Genomic DNA, 15,791 nt, shown 5'->3' with positions numbered 1-15,791 from the left:
TAGTTTATCGCGCGTTTCTCCCTGCACTTGGGTAACATAAAACCACTTGATCGGCAGTTGAACAAACCTGTATACGTATAATAAAACTGTTGTAATTTACATCAAGTTGGGGTACTATAATCTCGTTATCTCGTAGGTATACAGATTTCAGAGAGTTTCAACTCCGTCATGAATTTTCTCGAATTATTGCTTTCTTTTATTTTAATTTTTAATTTTTATATCCTATGAATCGGAACTACAGAGTCGATCTATAATTAGGTTAACAAAAATTATCGTGGGTCACGACTTTTCTAAATGCTCAGAGAAAGTATTATACATATATATATATATATATATATATATATATATATATATATATATATATGTATATAGGATGTATTTAGAGAAAATTAAAAGGAAAAAATCCACAATACGTATTTATGATTTATAATACGCTCGCACAACTATGTAAACTTTGGTTAATTTTCACTATCGAATGTTTTCAAATTTTAAGTACCTCGTATAACGTTCGTGCCTACTTTCTCTATCGTTGAGCACCTACATTTTTCTATATACCCGTAATATGTCTGTGATAAAAGCTTACGGGCCATTAATCCGAACGACGTAAATAGAATGAAGAGTGTCGTGTGTATGTAATGTGCAAAAGTCGACAACATTTGATTCTCGCTTGCTCAGCACTGTATGTGAGCAAATTGCACATCCCCGTTGTCCACGGTTTGAACGCGTATGAATGTATAATATTACACGTACCAGTGTGCTTAATCTTCTGCACTCGACGTCGTCCGTTACGCGTTAAGGTAAAATCGAGATAAACTTGGGGTTATTAACATAATTACTATCGAGTAAAAGGCCGGGGAGTCCGACGTGCGAGATCGTCGAAGGTTTATGAGCGCTCTAGAAAGTAATCAATAATAATTATAACAATTATACTCGTATCCCATTTCTTAATGTTACCTATACACGATACAATAAAGAGAAGTTCTTGACCTCGGCGAACGTCTCTGCATCGCGGAACATACAGCCGTAGGATATTTGCACTCGTGTCAAACGACGTAAGTTGTACACACGATCATATGAGTAATAGAATGTGGAATAATGGGTGCATGGACGGTACCTATTACAGGACTTTGCGAACCGCATGATCAAGAACTCAATCGTACGTATATGTACACTGTACAGGCTAGTACTTATGGTTTTCTTTAACGCAGGCTACAACGCAAAGTGGGGCAACATTCCTGCGGCAGACATAAGGAGCAAAGTGGAGTTCTAACTATAAATGAAAGGGCAACCCGGGGGAAGGGGGAGACCCTTAGAGAAAACATCGTCAGCTCTCACCCTGCAGTAAAGTAGCTGATCCATTGAAGGCTTTCTGCAGAGTGTCACCGTTAAACCAACAAGTTTCGACTGCTGCCACCGTTGTGCAAAAGCCTGAAGCAAGGCGACGTGAAGACTGCAGGGCAATGGGTATATAGGTGTGTACAGTGAATTCGAAGGGGAATATCAAATGGAGTATCGTGTGACGACGTATTAGCGGATTCCTCTTATTGTTGAAATGGACACCGAGAGCGAAAGAAAAACACACGCACAGAAAAGAAAAAGCAAAGAAAGGGAAGTAGAAAGAGGGCAAAAAAATCTATTTTATAAAGATTTTAGCACAATGCTCTTTGGAGATTATGTATACCTATATATATAACGTATTTCCCCCCCTCCCCCCTCTTTTTCCTTCCCTTTTTTTGCTTAGCCTATACACGCAAAATTAGAGAAGGCAGGAAGTGGAATTGGATCGGGGAAATTCATAGCTCTTGTTGTCCGTTCGACTATTAAATTTATTATAGCGGTTAAATTTGTTTTTCGTAATAATGAATTCAAAACTAAGAATTTCAATTTTTTTGCACATCGAACGATATCCAAATGATACCCATTTCACTATACTTTCTTAGTAACTCGGTTAGTTCTTAGTTAACTCGTCTCTGATCGCAGAGATAAAAGCACTCGGCGAGTAATAAATTAAATACATACGTAGATCGATTATCAGGAATCCGTGATGGTCTTAGTTGCGGTCATAAATCCGCATGCGCGTTCAATATATAACAACGCAACGCGTAGGTCATCCGGTTCGGTTCGCCGATCTGAAGCCTCGTAAAAGGTCTTCCTCTCGGGCACCAGTGAACCATGTACGTGTCACTGACGGCGCCAACTCTGCGTCAACGGCGCTTTTAGGAAGGCCGTGTGTAATAATAATAATATAATTCGCCGTTACGTCGTCGCGAGAAATTATTTCACGCAATATTATTCACACTGCGAATTATCGTGAGCGTACAACAGGTGCGAAACGTAACACGTCGAAATGGTTCTTCAATCTCACTCTCGACGTCTATTGCTTCCAAGTTCGGTGGGTTGATTAAAAAAAAATTTTTTAATTAGTTGCCGTACGAATTATTGTACATATTAACGAGAATTAGATTACTAGTCGCTCGTTCGGAGGTCTTAAATCCGACGCGGTTTGAACGGTAATTGAAACCAAGTTTAGAAACCTTTCTTAGACGTTAGTCGGTAATATGCATTCATATATTTTATTCAGACTTGCGATCCACATCCTACATCTACGTTCGTTTAGTCGCGGACACGTGACTCATTGGAGATGTTAAAAATAAATTATACAGCTGGGCTTCACCGCCGCTGCTGCAGTGATGCACCACTATAAGAAGTGCATAAGGGATTTAACATTGGTGTAATACTCGCGAGATATTAACATACACGTATAACAAACCGTTTTAATAAAATATCATGGATTTTACCGAAAGAATATACAATGTTGATTTTTCAACGGTAAAATATAACGTCGAAACTTTGCACGTATACATCAATTATTTAAAGATTAATTCGTTCGTTCAACACGCTACGTAAAATAATAGAATAATTTATCTCTACGGTTGACGATGCGATAAAATAAAGCAGCCAGTTCCAAGTAAAGAAATAATCGTGATAGTAACAATAATTTCTCTTCAACTAATCCAAGTTGGCAACGTTATTCATAATCGCGGATTTCTACAAAATGAAAGCACCTCTTTCCTTTACACATCTAGCGTTACTCGAAGAATGATCGTATCGTGTAAAAATTTTTTGGCAACGTCTACAAAAACGCGGAGCGCGAATTACTCGGCAAGTCTGATTATTTTTTCCTTAATTTTAGTAAACTCGATATCGCTACTCTCAAGTCACGGGGAGTCCGCTTGACTCACATGAGACAGGACGTGCCTGAAAAAAACTCGTGTGCGATTCTTTCATGTATACACGTATACGTATCCGGGTGCATTGCAAACATATATATATATATATATATATATATATATATATATATATATATATATATAAGAGGCTAAATGGGCGTGAGCGACTACTAGGCGCGCTTTAGTCATTAGCTAATTACAATGAAAGAGTAGGAACTTCGAGTGAATTTTAAGTAACCGCAACCAGCTGCGCATATCGTCTAAATTAATTCCAAGTATGTATAAAGTACACATGTTGGGACGTGCAACATTGATTTTCCTGTTGGTTTTCAGCTTCGTCTGAACTGCGCAGAATTATTATCCAAGAAAATATGTAGGCATCATTGCGCAGTTAACACATTTGGTGTTTGTACGATTTTGATTTACGTTTTTTATAAATTATTCCATATAAATAATTTCCAAAAGTATATTAAATAGGGGTAAAATTTTCTGGCAAATCAATTGCCGCTATTCATTTTGTAGAATTATTCTCACGTTGCGAGGAAAAAAAGGCATTTTGAATAAAAAAATTTATTTTAAAGTTAACGGGTTAAAAATGATATCTATATGTATATATCTCGTTCTCTCCCGAATTTAAAAGAAGTTCCATTGTCATCTTCTATTCCAAACGCGATATAGATATTACGACATACACGCGCGTTGTAATTATCATCGGAGATTGAATATCGAGACAATGGGAAATGGCAAGACATGGAATATCGGAAAACTGTGAATACCCGACCGAGAGTTAAAACCGACTAACAATGAGTCGAAAATTTTATTTAATTTTTTTCACTCGGATCTTTTTCTCTCCTTCTATTTCAATTATAACGAAGCCGTTACGAAACAAAAGCCTTTGTGCAATATTCGCAGGGTAAAATATATAATAGACGCCGTGCCAAATATACGCTTGTACCTTGGGCTCATCTCGATATAAACGAGCTGTAGCTGGTGGCCTAGCTGCGGCATTTGCGGCATTCGATCAGAAACACAATATCGATAAACGCTCGGTGCCTATAATAATTGTCTCAAAGCTACGTACATACGTTATATACGTACATACTACACGATGCATTATATACAGACGACTCGATGTACGAAATCGACTTAGAATTGTACGCGGGTGTTAGTGACGGTCGTTAAATCGCAATATAACCCGAAGGTATACGTTTCGCAAATCTATATCATTTGCTGTTTTATCATTGATTTGCAGAACTACTGTACCGCAACGACGTAACATACGTGTACACCATACTTACAGTACATACCTTTGCATACACTTATGCATTAATATACATTTTGTACGGGTATAATAAATCGCGTTGTAAAATGGAAAGTAAAAGGTAGTCGCGCGGCGTCAACGCTCCCTGTCATTAGAAACGTACTTTGCAGCTTTGGTGTAAACGAAAGCTGCTGGTCTGTACCCATAATATAGGAAAACCTTCAATCTCCATGCACTATACGCTTAATTCCCTGCAGCTACCGCAATACGCGGTAAGATTTAACTGGGGAAAAAATTAGCGAGCTACCCGCCTTGAATATCTATAAGCTCGATGATAGCTACAGGTAAGAGAAATAATCGCGAAGGGAATAGAAGCGTCGCTGTTTATGCGGTAAATCTAGGAAGACAATGATGACGCGAGTCGTCACGTTCCAAGTGAAAATACAAACAGCCATTATACGCGTATGATCCTTTCTTCTTGGAATCGTCCATGGATGGTTACGATTATAACCGGCAGTATTACCGCCGTCTGTATACACACAATCCATGCCCATCGTCTTGCCTCTATTCATCCACGCGTTGTTATGATATATATCGGGCAATACTGATGACAATTACGCTCGTTGTCATTATCTCCGTGCGGCTTGTGCAGGGTGAAGGAAAAGTTGTCTCAACAATCTCAACGACTGAAAATCAATCGATCCTCGCTATCTTCGCTTTTCAAATTTACCCGGAACTGTCCGGGGTTTGAGATGCACGCGTGATAATACACGCAATATTATATGCGTGTAAATGCGGAGTTTACCTACTGCAAGATCGAGATGAGTAACGTCGTAAGATTCCGATTTTGGGTGAACAAATATCGATGTCCGGAATCGCGCGACGTCACTAGAGAAACTCAATAATGGTGTTGAAGGGTCAATGACAAAGTTAGAACGACGTACGATTGGAGAGTCTATTTCCGTGTGAATAACGGTACATATCGATAACGTCTATACGTATACTATATATATACTCATGGTCATATCACTGAGGAGCAATAAAACGAAGTGATTTTTGTGAACCCCTTCGAGTAATAGGTGATTGAAGTATTTTTCTTTAGCTTGACAAATTGAATGTTTTTTATTCCAAAAACTAATGCCTACAACCTGATCGAAACCGTATGATCCGCCATTTGTCGTAGATGATTAATACGATAAGATAAACTCACCCTACTTCCGCCCGGGAAGAATTCCAAACTGTTTAGAGTATCGAAGACGATTATGGCAGGGCCTGAAATCGACTTCAGTACCACTTTTGAGAAGATTTGATTTCCAACGACTTCCATGGTTGATACTGTAACAAAAATACTACTGTTCATTTTGAAATCACAAAAGTATGTGATAATCATTAACATCGAAGGGTAAACAAACGAACGAACCTCCCGAGTGTTAGTTCACCCAGATTTCCACAACCCGTGGTAAACTAATTAGAAATTTGATAAACTCATCGTTGGTCGCCCTAAAATCTGAGGCACAACTGTCCAGAGGGTTTCCCAATTGGGTCAGCAGAAGATGCTGACTTTGTTTGCGTGGCACGTACGCGGGATGCAGAACGGCCGGATTCTATGTGCGTTAGTGACTCACGTATCCTCCACGAATTGTTACTGTGCAGTCATCTTTGCACAGCTGCGCGGCTATTTCGCGAAAGAGAGAAGGAAAAAGAGAGAAAGAGAGATTTCATCTTTGCATCTTTATGATGGTCACTTAGTGTATTATTATATATTTCATAGACGTGCGGTATTTTTATTCTATCCTTCATTGTCCGTACGTCATTATACCTCTATAAGGCGTCTAAGACGAGGCTATAATAAGAGTAATAAGGATAGCGATCGTTACAGCTATATAATAAAGCGACAGATTTTCATTACACGGTCATTACCTACGCGCTTTCACTGTCTAGGCGACGAATCGTGTGCAGCACACGTCACCCGTACATTATTTTCTTATATTATATATACGGTTTAGAGATATCGTTGTTGCGCGATCGTTTCTTCTCCGCAATTGTAATTCATTCTTTAATATTCCTTTCCCTCAATTGGAATTCCGTTTCTTCTGTCAAATGACTCTGCGTCGTGTTAATTATTTCCTGCAGCAAGCTGTCGGAAAATCCTCATCCGTCTTCGTTCCGTGTTAATATCGTCTAATCAGTGTGAAGCTCGTTAGTCTCGGCTGTGCATGACTATGAAAAATTAAATATTTTTCTAGCACATAAAAGTGTCAAGTTCATAATGCTTCGAGTGCTCATTTGGAGTCACCTGTGACTATATAGCGGACTATCGTGATTCTAAATTTGAAAATCATCAAAACTCGTTGAAATCACGTGACAGGAGTCTACAAAGCGCAGGTTTTCTCACCGAGTGTAAATTCAATCTGTAATCAATTGGATTTGAATCAGCTGGCTGTCGATAAAGTGAGAACTAACAAGCTTTCTGTCTGACACTGATTGGGAAAAGAAAATCGTGGTGGTATACATATATATGTATATTATATATATATATATATATATATATATATATATAATTCTAATGATATATATACCAATATATTCTAATGACTAATTGCTCGTCGCACACAATGGAGTTCAACAGCCGTTAAACTCAGGTAATTAGGTATTAATCAGACAGCAACAAATCTTCGTTGCATTCTCATCAACCCGATGTTGATAGTCATTAATGTCGTAGCTAGTCAAGATATGCATCTAGTCAGCCCACATTCATTTATGTTCACTCCGGCGTGATTGATAAATCGCTTGATGGGTGTAGCCGCACTATTGTTTGACCAAACATGACGTAATCCCATTTGACTCTCGACTAAGGCTACCTATCTTCATTCTACCCATTCATCGTTTGACCACGGTGTGCAGGAAAGGTCATCGATTCAGAAGATCCGACGATCAAAGATGTTTAACAATAAATTTATCAGTTTTCAGTGACTCGAATTGAAATCAGAATTAGACAGTTAACAATATCACATCATCAAAGGTAATATCGTCTTCCTTGAGCATTTGATCGAAATCCATTAGATCGTGACATGCGCGTTGTGGAAAGGCAATAACCGATCACGCAGAATTTTATGTTCGTTCTGATGGTTCGAATTAAGGGATCGTAAAAGCTGACATAAACAGCCTACATTCGTGAGCGTGTCAACGTTTAATAAATGTCCAGCGAATAATCGTATTTATTGATACAAGACGCGTAAAGCAACAGTGGTAGGGATAATTTCTTATGCACTTGCAGCGATAGCGCTGATTATGGACAGGCGTGAATAGCGTCTGGCAATTTTTAAGAAATCTTTCAGGAGCACGTGTACTGAACTTATAAACGTATATAGACATGAGGTTGACATCGCTCCTTATCTTTTGCATTACAATGACATTGTATACGTATATGCAACAAATGTATGAAATACTGGCGTCAGCATCGCTCTAATTGGTAACTGGCACTGGTTTTTGATAAAGCAAACGACATACGGTGTACAGTGAAAATAAATGAAAGCCTACAGACGGGTAATTATTCAAACTCCGATTGCAGATGTAAAATAACGAAGTCCGTCATGCTACGTCAATTCGTAATTACTACACGTGTAAAGAACAACGCGCAGTTTGTCTCATGCAGAAAATTTTAATCATTATATAAAACAAGGTATTCAATTTTTTCATCAATTTTTTTTTTCACCTCAGATGAGTCAGTGTCTCTTGAATGTCTGCAACTCTTCTCGTCTGCTGTCAACTTTGGGTATAAAGTGAAAAACAAACGTTTTTACGATTCAAGTACCTCGTGAAAAAAATTTCGTATAATCTAATACATCGATCATAACTAATTTCTATTTCCGAAAGGTATTTCTTTTTTATTTTTTACTTTGTATAAAACTCAGTTTCCAGGTTTTGGTAAGACAAGATTTTCAATTATTCCTTCAATGGAAATGTTGCCAATAATCAATTTCAAAAAAAAAAAAAAAAATTAAATATAACACTTATTGGCTTACCATCAAATGATTTTCTTCGCAGTTGGTAACTTACCGATGCACATGCACATGCGCAGGCGGAATTCCATCGACCGGTACCTGGAATAAGTACGCACGACGGTTTGGCCTGGTTCCAGCATTGGCTTAAAATATCCGAAGAGCAGCACTGGTTGACCATTCTTGTTGATAAAGAAATGCACTGTAGAAAATCTTCAAGCATCGTTGTGTTTAAATTCTTGCAAAGCAAGGAAAATCGATGTTGGCAAACGTTGCTGCGGAAGGAGAATTTTAAACAGAACCGCTACCGATATAAGATTCTGGGTTTTCAATCTTAAACGATTTCCGAAGCAAAAACAATGCGAATAAAATTTTCCAACAGAATAGCTAGCGCGCCTTTTTCATTCGGTGGATTGATCCACGCGCCTGGATTTCAACACCTCCAATATACAAATGTTGCGTATAAGTTTCACAGCCTGATTTGCACCGAAACGTCCCTTCATTGAATCAACTTGGCGTTTTATGGAGGCTGTTTGTTTCCATTTAATCGGATAGAGCCACAGACGTCTAACCACCAACCGAATGAATGGAGTCACGTACACGCACATCCACATAACGTGCAGAAAATTCGGTTTAATGTTACCGCAGTACCTACCGTTGAATTTTAATCAACTTCCACCAGGCAAAATTCTGCGTTTCCTGTGTACCTATTTACTAATATATTATACCCGCGAGTAACGCGACGAACGGATGCAGCGCGGTCAGTATAAGTCCTCTAATTTCTATCGTTCAATATTAAACACGTAATTAAACTGCAGACGGAATTTATACAAGTTTGTCAGTATAAATTAGCCATGCAAGCGTTCATTACACCTCATGAGCCTGACCTACGTTGCTCCAAAATTAATGAAAAATACTAGCCGGGAGCTAGCCGGGTCGTCGCGACTTCTCCCTGCACCATCTCCTCGTCACTCGGTGTTTTTCTGCGGGGTTGAGGCCAGGATGGCGCACTGCGGCTGATCTGCCTCGCATCTCAAACAGCGGGGCGCCCGGTAACCGTCAAAGCGATATCTCATCAGCAGCTACGGTTCGGACGGCTGCTGAGCACTCCTTGCTTATTCGTCTTTTTCCCATTTCCATTCCTCCCATCTTTGACGGAGCAGGAAATTTCGCTGCTCGTTCAGCGATTGTCTAAACTCATATGCTGGGGAGCATAACCTTTTCCTTATTATACTTCTCGGATTTCCCGCCCGATTTCAAATATGGCACCGTATAGAATCAGCGACGTCAGAAGTCTTCCAGCCAATCCATCGCCTCCTCCGATTCCCGCGGGAACTTTAAAGAGAGCATTATAATTATATTCGTATTGCTTGCAGGATTTGCATTGAAACAGAGTAATTATGCTTAATGCAACGAGCTCCGTTACTTGGAAAGCAGATATTACAGCATTTCGACAATTTTTGCGATTACAAATTACGAGCACCATTCTACACCCACCGGATTGGACAGCTCACTTGTGCAATAATGGATTACATAATAGTCGATCGAGTTCTGGAGTTTAATTAACGAGTGCACGCGTAACTAAACGGTCAGGTTTCTTGTTGGATTCGAGTCAGACACCCCAAGTTCTTTACTACAATTCCGTTAGACTTAGGTGCCTGCTTAGAAAGTTCATAGAGTTGAATAAGCATGCAAGTAACTACCGTGAGTAGGCGTGTTATCTGCATGCGAGTTGCTTACTCTGGTTTTTTCAAGCGTTTATTGATTTGTCGTTGTGATTTTTTCTAAACAGTGTATATATCGCATTCAATTTTTGCATTGATTATTCAAATCACACAACTTCTGTACGGGAGTCGACGTATTTTAGATCTTTGGCAACTACTGTACTGGCACGAACATGTAAAATATTCAAATATGTTGATACTTGCAGAATCTGAGGTGTGGTTTTTTTTTTTTTTTTTTTTTTTTTTTTTTTTTATTGTTAAATAAGTACATTCAGAGAATACGTAATTTAGCGTATAAAAATAACCAGCAATAGTTCTCAACTGCTCAGTGATTTTTGCAAATTGTGTAGATACAGTTTTTATCCAACTGCCACGCGTCGCAAATTCTTGTCATTTTTCTTTGTTTTTTTTTTGCAATACACAACGCCCGCGGTACAGGAAAGAAAAAATAAAAACCAAGACATGGAAGCCGACGTGGTAACTCAGCGAAATTTTTTATTATTACTCGCGATGTGCATTCAGGAAGAGCATATCTTCATCTTTGAGATTTACTAGTGGTACGTACCTACGATGTAGGAACCTGCTTAAGAGCCATTGCAGCTGTAGCGCTGGATTTATTTAGTGGATACAAAGTGCGGTAAGAGCTGGGTCACGCAGGCATGGCTTTTTCACATGAATAATTGATGGTTTTTAAATTTCACGAACACACTACACGTTCAAATATTGATCACGTCGCGTTTGATGCGCTTTTGAATTTCTCCGAGAGCTTTGATGGCGGATATTCTGAGAGTTGAGGTGATGGGCGAAGAATTGACTCAAATTCAAAAGCAAGAATCTCTCGAAAGAAAGTATGGGAAACGTTTTTTCAAAGTGTAAAGTGGTTGAGCAACTATTACCCGCAATTAGTGCAAAACCAACCGCGAACTGTTCCATAAATTTTCAATGCACGTTAAGCGCTCACTCTTCCATCACGAATTTCGATCGAGAATCTTTGGCATTAGCAAAAGAAATCGCAACGTCGAGAAATCTTAATAAGCAATATCGCTCGAAGGCGTAAAAGTTATGAGTTACACGTCATTCCGTCTACTCGTCGCGTGATCAGATCTCTTTTGTTTCCAAGTATAACGGAAGAATGAAAATATAGTGACGTCATATTGAAAATCGCAACCGACACGGAAGACCGAAATTTTCACGAAAACTTTTTCCTCTTGTTTTTATCACCTATCTTGATTTGCGCGCACGTATAACACGCAACGGAATATCTCGACAGCCGGCGTAATCACGCCTTCTCCATCTTTGCTATCCGACCGTAAGGACGAGATCTTCTTACAGATCAGAGCTTTGAGTAAAGTGAAAATTAAGTGAAAAATAATTAATTACCGGAATTGTACAAGCTTAATTAACGGTATCAGATTATAAGTCTAAGTGGAAAATACCTAAAAAGTAGAGTAAAGTAAGTAGGTAAAAAGTCATATATGATAAGTGCAAATCTGTGTGTGTGTGTGTGAGTCAGGGGGAACAACACGTGACTTATATCTCACGCGGGTGGCACGAAGGGGTGTATAAAATTAAATCAAGCTTAATGAATTCGTTGAAACTGCAAATTGCCTCCTACACGACTGATTGGATCAGCGAAAGAAGAATTTATTCGCAGCTCTCGATTCAACAATTTAGAATAAGGATAATTTTTGCGTTCTGTTTTTTCTCTCTCTCTCTCTCTCTCTCTGTATTTATCCATCTCTTTCTCTGTCCCGCTCTCTCTCCGCTTATCTCAGTTAAACATCCCCACCACCGAACTCTCGTGTATCGAACGCTCCTGTGACGTCACTGAGGCTTATGTGACGTCATGACCGGGGCTCTCATTCCGCGAACACTGCGACACGCTATTCCACTATGTTATATCGAATAAGTCTGACAAAATTCAACGTCTCCACGCAGGCAATCCGTCTATAGTCTTTGTGACTTTGAGCAAACGGCGCGAAGCTGAAGCTCAGTTCTTGATTAAACAATTCAACGATTTTCTTTCAGGTCTAAAAGTGTGAAATATGGTAGAATTCGATTTATTAAGAGTCGTAAAATGTCAATCAATCCAATTCCCATCTGTGGTTTTTTCCAGTCAATTATTCACGTTAGAAAAGTCAGACCAATTCAGCCCGGCGTTCAATTGTAATTAAGTACAATTAATTGCAGCGGGGTAATTCAATCAGCCAATAGGCTCTCGCCTTTTTCGTCACGTAAAAGATTCTCCTCACTAGGGCAGGGTAGAATTCGATTTAACTACGAACGACTCGAGCATCGTTATACCCGTAAAAGACTGAAACTCTATCTGCCAAAGCTGGTTGTTTAGTTCTTTCTCCACGTGTTCCGAAGCCCCGCGCGAAAAGAAAAGCGCGAAAAATTACATGACACAAATGCCTGCAGTATTTTCATATAGTACGTACTGTATACAAGAGGAATTTCCAAGCTATAGGGTAGGGTGGGGCAAAGTGGGCACCATAAAATGTTTGATGTCTCAAAAAAATTGGGGGCAAAGTGGACCCTCTGAAATTTTTTAAACAACAAGAGACAAAATTAACCACCTAAATTTTTTATTAATTATGAATTACATAAATAAACATTTTATTTATTTTTTTTTGCCCCACCACCCCTACCTATAATACAATATCATGACAGTAATTCGTCGTGCCTGAAAACGGTTCTTTGCGGGAAGAATGAATAACAATCTAAAGAGAGAAAAAGAGAGAGAGAGAGAGAGAGAGAGAGAGAGATAGAAAGGAAAACACGGTGGGATTGCCCTCGAGCATCTGCGAAGGCGTTACACACATTCGCGGGATGACGAAGTCGGCTTTCGAAGAGCGCGGTTTACTCTCGCCCGCACCTCGTCACAACGCACGCCTACACATCCCCGAGGAGCGTGGCCTTTGCACGTGTATGTCAAGCTTCTATTTTTGGCCTGAATTCCTCCTCTCCTCCGAGCACGATTCACCCTTTTCACCCGCCCGACAAGGGTTCGCTCGTCCTTGCGGGCATGACGCGAATCGCTATTTCATACACCCTCGCATCGCGTTAGACAAGCACAAACGCGATTATAGAGCGGGAGATTTTACGGCATGCGTGCAACTGCACAATGAAATCTGGTTATCGTTTCGTTCACTCTGGTCTGGCTTGAGTTATTCATAATTAAAGTACGACCGAAACCGAAATCGAAATCGAAATCGAAGCTTCGGTCAGTCTTTATGTATTATTATTGTAACACGCTCGTTGTATTACTATTGCAAATGCAAAAGTGTCGAGTCGACGCGAGCGATCGCTGAACGAAAGATCGAACAGATCAACTCGTGTGCTCGCGAAAGGACGATCATTGGCAGGATCCTCACGTGTCTGCAGGCATGGATGCAGTTTCCAAGGGTTTCTCCTCTACCGGGGGTCCATTGATCTGGCATTCCTGCAGGCGTGTGACGTCACAAACGTGGAAAAGAATCGGGTCAAACACCAGTGTACGTACATGGGAGTGAAACAGAGAAGGAGGAAAAAGGCGATATGACCAACTGCAAATGAAGAGCGGAGCGCGAATTGCACGTACCTAGGTAGTTAGCTGCTCGTGTACAAATTGAGCTGCATTGGACTGGAAGATCGATTTACGGTACGACGGTGACGTGGGATTGAAGAGGGACAGCTAACGGAGGGTGGAGATTGTAAAAAACCAATCATTTTGTTGTTATTCTTTCCTTTTTTTCTTTTTTGCAAATATTTTCACCGCGTTATTCGCCCAGCAGAAGTTGGTATACGGTTCCTCGTTATCCGTGGTAAGCCGTTTTGGGTACACGTGTACGGTGATAACTTTTAACGACGAAGAAATTATAGGGGATGAGGGTTACGACCATTGGCTTGTTGCGCGCGCCTCGAATATTCATCGAAATTACTGAACCGTTTGCTTTGACGTAACCAGGAAGATACCGTCCCTTGTATTCAGCATGAATTACAATCTTCAGGCTTTGATAATTTCGTACATCAAGCGTAGGAATATGCCTCGGTATCTCGGTCCTCTTAACGGAAAGAAGAAACGATTGTAAACCTGAAGAGCCTAGGTTAAAATCTTTCTAAAATCAACTCAAATGTCTGGGTTACTTGCCGATTGAATTCCAGGAGAATGATTACACCGCGAATGGTCGGGTGTTTCGTTATACCTCTGAAACGTGGGTAACGAAGCAAAGAAACAGACCTGAAAGTTTGTTTGAAGTTTGGTAAGAAATTCACCGTCTGGTATTTCGGAGCTTTTTTTCCACCGTATTCGAATGATTTTCTTTTTTTCTCATAACAATTTCTTCCTTTTCTTTTGGCAATCGACTAAAAGGGCCGCATGGCTGAATCGTCTCTGTGTGAGACAGTTCCGCGATGCTGTTACAATAATGGCAACGGACCTTCGTCACGAACGAGAAAAATGTTAGCAATGGATTTCCAAAAATGTGTAATAAATACGAGAGTGCCGACCGCGGGCTGTACGATGTGGACCATATCCTAGAATTACTGATTTATGGACACCGTGAAACTGTGGCGATTTCAGCATATCCTTCGCGCGCACGGATTTGCGAGGATAGTGTCGTTTTGCCTGGCTACGATTTGTCTTCGAGAGAGCGGCTGGAACGAGGAGCGGAAAAACGGGCTGACATTAGGGAAGATCTTTTACGGTTGCGTATTTACCGCGGGTGGTTGGCCCAATTTCGTGACGACCGCATTTTTTACACGAACAAATTCGCAGCCGACACCTACGTCTCTTTTAAAACCAACATCCTGCGGTCTGGTGTTGAACGCCAGATCTTCTGACCTTTGATACCATTTGCCAACAGTCACAATGATCTCGGTTTCCGAATTAATGTGGCCCTATTCATCCTTTCCGGATCCACGAATGCAGAATTTACTGATCGGTGTTTTCATTAATTTCGTTTGGAAACTTTGCCTGCAGCTAGGAAAGCTCCGAGTCGCGTGTTTCTTGACTCGGCAAGTAAAATAATTTCTGGCTGTATGTGAAATTTGATATCCGTATATTATAATTCCATGCCTTCCGGATCATACACAGTTCATGCATCGTCCGATATCAATTACGTTGGGAACAAGATTTATCATCTATATTGAGTACTCGGTGTTTTTTCTGACGAGTTAAGAGATTTATCTCTGCAATAAGTCAGTAACGATATGAAACATACTTTTGTAGTCGCGAATGATGATATAAAAAACTTGAGAAATTAATAAAAAAATCAAGTAATAGTTAAATTATCGAGAAATCTATGGAACTTGCAAGCACAGTATAAAGAAATTTAACTTCCGATGCCTGATTAGCAGCACTTGGCGCTGCGTCTCCGGTTCGCCAGAGTTGAAAATTTCGCACTGTGCCACACTGTGATTTTGTGGAGGCCACGCGTTGAAGCTAGAAAAATCGTGGCCCGAAAAGAATAAATTATGCGAGAGGTTCGTGTGACATTAAATAAATCTTGTCCCCGGGCGCATAGCCAAAGTTGAAACGCAGTGATATCGGTTCACGTAACACCCTCGTAGGTCCGAAGAAAGAGAAGGGAAA

Source organism: Diprion similis, chromosome 2, assembly GCF_021155765.1.
Source record: "Diprion similis isolate iyDipSimi1 chromosome 2, iyDipSimi1.1, whole genome shotgun sequence".
NCBI classification, from domain to species: Eukaryota; Metazoa; Arthropoda; class Insecta; order Hymenoptera; family Diprionidae; genus Diprion; species Diprion similis.
Note: the sequence above shows the minus strand (reverse complement) of the source record.